This window comes from Octopus sinensis, unplaced genomic scaffold (assembly GCF_006345805.1).
Source record: "Octopus sinensis unplaced genomic scaffold, ASM634580v1 Contig18899, whole genome shotgun sequence".
NCBI lineage: Eukaryota > Metazoa > Mollusca > Cephalopoda > Octopoda > Octopodidae > Octopus > Octopus sinensis.
The window spans coordinates 33,436-38,315 of record NW_021836125.1 but is presented as its reverse complement, the minus strand read 5'-3'; the positions used below and the strand labels follow the sequence as shown (position 1 = coordinate 38,315).

Genomic DNA, 4,880 nt, shown 5'->3' with positions numbered 1-4,880 from the left:
CTATTGCACACTCATGTCGACCAGGATCTAATACTAATTAATGATTGAAAATATTTAATGAAATAATGTAAATTAATTAAATCTGTAAGAAATAAATAAAAAGGAATTCAAAAATATCTACTTTTAACACCTGATTTTTGGCTCGGATTAATACTGAAATTATAAACTAAAAATGTCGGTTTTATTCCACAATTGATAAACAATTCTCAGAAAAATGCGATTTTTCTTGGTTTTAAGTTAAAATGTCCAATTTTATCACAATTTTATTAAATTAAACTTTGAAAACTTAACGAATAATAAAGGAAAGCAAGCAATTAGTAATCACTGCAACTACAAATATCATTTTACGAAAAAAGAAAGCTTAAATTTAGATAGACTAAATGCAGTACACTTATTTCAAATAATAAAAATATCGGAAACAAGGATAAAATAAATGACCCTCAAATTAAACACATTCACCAAATTTCCATAAAATTAAAAAGTAATGACAAATCAACGTCGATGTTCTAATTGATTATAGCGAGTAACGGTGGACACTCCATCGACAAATTTAGTTCGAAAGAGAACATTGGCGTTATTAAACATGCTCTCTTGTAGTGACACAATGATAAACTAATCATGACTGATCACCAAGACCTGAGAACTCTTAAAATACAGCTGAATCATCTTGCCAATGTTCTGAGTATGCGACAAGTCTAAGGCTGCGTCAATCTCGTCCAAAATGTAAATCGGAGCCGGATTAAACCTCAAAAGTGCAAGAATAAGAGACAAAGCCACCAACGACCTAAACAGTCGACCAAACCTATACTTTTGTCCTCCACTCAACTCAGTCAGCGACTCCTTCCACACTCCTCCGAACCCAATCCTAAACTCCAACCCCTGACTCAAATCCTTCACATCCCTCTGCACAAGCTTAGCCTGCGCGTTGGGCAATAAAGATGAAAAAATGGACCCAAAGTCCTTATTAACAAGAGAAAAGGCAGATTCCAATGTGTCCTTCTTTTTAATGTCCAGCATTTCAATTCCCTCGTTAAGTTTCTTCCGATCATTCAAGACAATGTCTCTCCTTTCCTTCAATACCTCAAACTAACAAGTCAAGACAAATCACAACCCTCTTCTCCACACTCTCCAACATGGCCATTGCTCGCATGTTTACTTTGGACGATAATTTGTCACGTGACTTCTCCAGTTCGGATAACCTCGACTCGACTTGCTTATCTAATTCATCGTCAGTCCTCTACCGGTCCTCCCAACTGCTTTTCAAAATCGTAGGGACCATCGGGAACACTAAATTTGTCCTTCTCAGTCAGAATCCAACTGTTCTGTTCCACTAACACTTCCAACTACACAGTTATTACACAAAAAACACTTTTTTAGTTTTTTGAGCCAAATTATCTTTATAGCGACGATGGGAGGCGGATATTTGCTCACAGTCCAGTTCAATGTCTTTTTTCGAGTCCAAAAGATTTTTCAATTTCATATTGTTCTGTGCCATATTCCCTCTCAGGGATGCCTGTCTTTCCTTTTCTTCAGACAAAACTTTCTCAAGTTTGATTTTACTATTCTAAGCCAAATCAGTGACATCCACACACCTCTCTCTCCTCATAATCATCCGACATTTTCTCCAATTCTTTCTTCAGTTGTTTAACAGAGACATCAAAAGCGTCAATCTTATTCACAATCGACTTTATTTCATCTTCCGCATAATCGAACTCCATTTTGTTACATTCTGTCAACTAAACAAATGGAATTGTACTCTCCTGACCTGAATACTCTCCCTCAGTCTGTTTTCCAGTTGATTATGTGCTTTCTGAGCATCCTTCATGACCTTTTCTGCCTCCTCTATCATATTTCCTCCCCCAGACTGGATAATCCTCAACTTGTCTTCCAACGACTCCACAATCTGGACTGCCTCACTCAAAGATGTCCCCAGTCGACTCAACTTGGCTGTCATCTCCTCTGAGAGGTCAGATATACTCACCAACCCAACGATCCCTCCAATTGAGCACACTCCCGCCTCAGTGAGTGGAATTCAGACTGAGTTAGCATATCCTTATACACTACTATCTCACTCTCCACCAACTCCACTCGTTTGTTGAGCGTGTCCTTTCTAATATTGCATAAACAGCCCAGCCACACATACTGAGCCTCCAATTTGGCACATTCCTCCAATTTAGTCTCCAATCGTGCCAATTGTGTCTTTCTGCTTTCCAAATCAGTCACAGTCTCCCCAAGTCGGAATATTCTCGTCAGAATAGACTCGGATTTATTCCTCGAACCTATCATTACTTACACAAATAACCCCCAGTCAGTGCTCCACTGGGCTCGACCAGATCTCCGTCCATCGTCACTGCTCGTTTGCCCACACTCCGGTCAAACACGACCTTTCTTGCCGTCCCCAAGTCTTTGCAGACAAGTGTACTTCCAAACACAAACTCCATCGCCTTTTCTATTCGTTGATCGTATTCTACACAGGACAGTGCTAAACTAACATTGCCTTCACCTCCCTGTATTACTTAATCAGTCCATTTACTAGTCTCTGTGCATTTTCTAATACTTGGTCAGATATTTTGTTGGGGACGATTCGATTCAGGGGAATAAAGGTCACCCGAGACCGCAGATTTCCGTGTTTTAGTAATAATTTGGCAGTTTCATCAGTGTCCACGATCACATTCAACAACTGGACGTGTTTTAACATTCCTTACTCGAGATCCTGCTGCTACTTCTACTCCAGTAGACATTTCTCGACTCCTCAACTTGATCAGGTTGGCCACAACTCCATAAACTTTATGTTTCTTGTCAAAGTCTGGGGATGGCTTGGAGTATTGGAAGCTAAATTGTCTTGTCCTACGATATATGTACTCAACACAACTGTAAACTGTCCACGTTATGTTGTAGTGAGGTTATCTCACTCTTGAGTCTTGTTTTTTTAGAATTGATTTCATTTTTGTCATAAATGTTCAGTTTTTGGTCAATTTGGACTATTTCATCCCTCATTTGCTCCAATTGGACATTCTTCTTGTCAATCTCCCTTTCAGTCGGAGTCGAGTCATCCTCCGTGCTCTTCATGTCCTCACAACTCTTCTTCAACCGAGACCGAATGTGGGTTGACCTACCAATCATCACTGCCACAATACTCCAGCTCTGTCTGTCTAATCTGAGTCTCCAACACTGACACCCCATGCTTTGCGTCTACCCATTACTATCACCCACTACCAATCAACTGCTGCTGGAGAGTGTTCCTCTTTCCATCCACGGAAACGGAAATCCCAGTGGACAGTGCATTATAGTAGGATTCCGCTTCCAATAGTCGCTTAGCCGCCAAATCAGTCTCCTCTTGCAGACTGGCAGTCTTCTTCTCTTGATCTACCCGAATCAACCTCCGTTCTGCTAACGATTTTGTCTCCTAAACATATTGATTACGTAATAACATCGTCTTTTTGTTTGATCAGTTGTTTTAGTTTGTTTTCCTCGGATATAACCTGGTCTTTCTTGGCGTTTTGTTGAGCCGATAGTTTAGTTTGCACTAACATTTTCTCGTCCAGTTCTGATTGAAGTTTCGCTACTCGATTGTCAATTTCGTCCTAAAATTGCCAGCAAAAAAACCAACATTATCATTTCCCGCGCTTTTTCTTGTAATTTCTTTCTCAATTTGACCACATTCCTCCTCAATCTCACCCAACCGGCGTTTATTCTCACTCAACTTTGTTTCAATTTCTGATATCTTTTCTTTATATTCTTCCACTTCGTTCTAAATATGAAAAACGTGTAAATACCTGTGTAGAGAAGTACATGAGGGCCACACTGATCATTCGAAGGCTGTCAATCTCCCTCGAAATTTGCTGATATTCCGAATAAAACGACCTTTCCGCGTCCAATTTAGTCAAAAGTGGACCAATATCTGCTTCTATGACCTAAAAATTCGAAAAAAAACACGTAAAACTTTATTAACGTCACTCAACTTGCACTCCTTCTTCTTAATTGTCTTGTAGGCCTGGGCTCTCTTCATTTCATACAGCCCAGTCCCGGCTGCCTCCTCAATCATCGACAAAATCTGAAATATTTGACCAAAAAACCTCGACAGGCTTCATATTGAGGACTTTTGTGATCCTTCCTTGCATTATCAGGAAATTTGGGTTGTTTATGTTGAGACGAACAGACGTAAACATGTCCTGTACTCGAGTATTTGTTGAATTTATTCCATTTATAAGGTATTTGTTCCTCCCACCGATAGAAATCTGATTTTAAATGAACAAATTACTTGTCGTGTGACTACAATGTCGTCGTACTTCTCGTAGCCTGCTGGACTGTCCTTTTTGTTGTTGTTGTCGAATGTTACACAGACAGAGGCCTTGTTTATTCCAGCGTGGCCGGACTTGTAGACGAGTTCGTGCATGTTGTTGACTCGTACTTGGGAGAGAGTGGTGATTCCGAGTAGAAAACAAATGGAATCGAGAATGTTTGACTTTCCACTACCGTTGAGGCCGGTTATAGCATTGAATTGGCTGTCAAAGTCTTTTATCTCGGTACGACGTGGATATGACTTGAAGCCGTCAATTACAATTGACTTAATGTACATACCACAAGTAAAATTAAATTCGTACGCGCTATTTATTTAATTTTTTTATTATTAAAATCTTTTTATTATAATATAACTAAAATAATTAAGTTAGAAGTTAGGAATGGATAGAGGCCCTGCGACGCCCGATGTCTCCAAAGCGATTAGTACGAATATAAAACGGCGTCCAAGTTCTTGGTATTTTTTAATTTGTTCAAATTCAAGAGTACAAAATTGTTCAAATTCATAGACGACCCAACAATCCGCAGAGTCAGTGGATAGTTGAAAGATTTAATCAGACAATCACAAGAAGTTTATCAAA

At 39.4% G+C, this 4,880-nt stretch overlaps 1 pseudogene; it reads right to left on the bottom strand.

Moving 5' to 3' along the window:
• Positions 1-492: 492 nt before the first annotated feature.
• LOC115231786 lies at positions 493-4,579 on the bottom strand (annotated as a pseudogene).
• Positions 4,580-4,880: the final 301 nt, after the last annotated feature.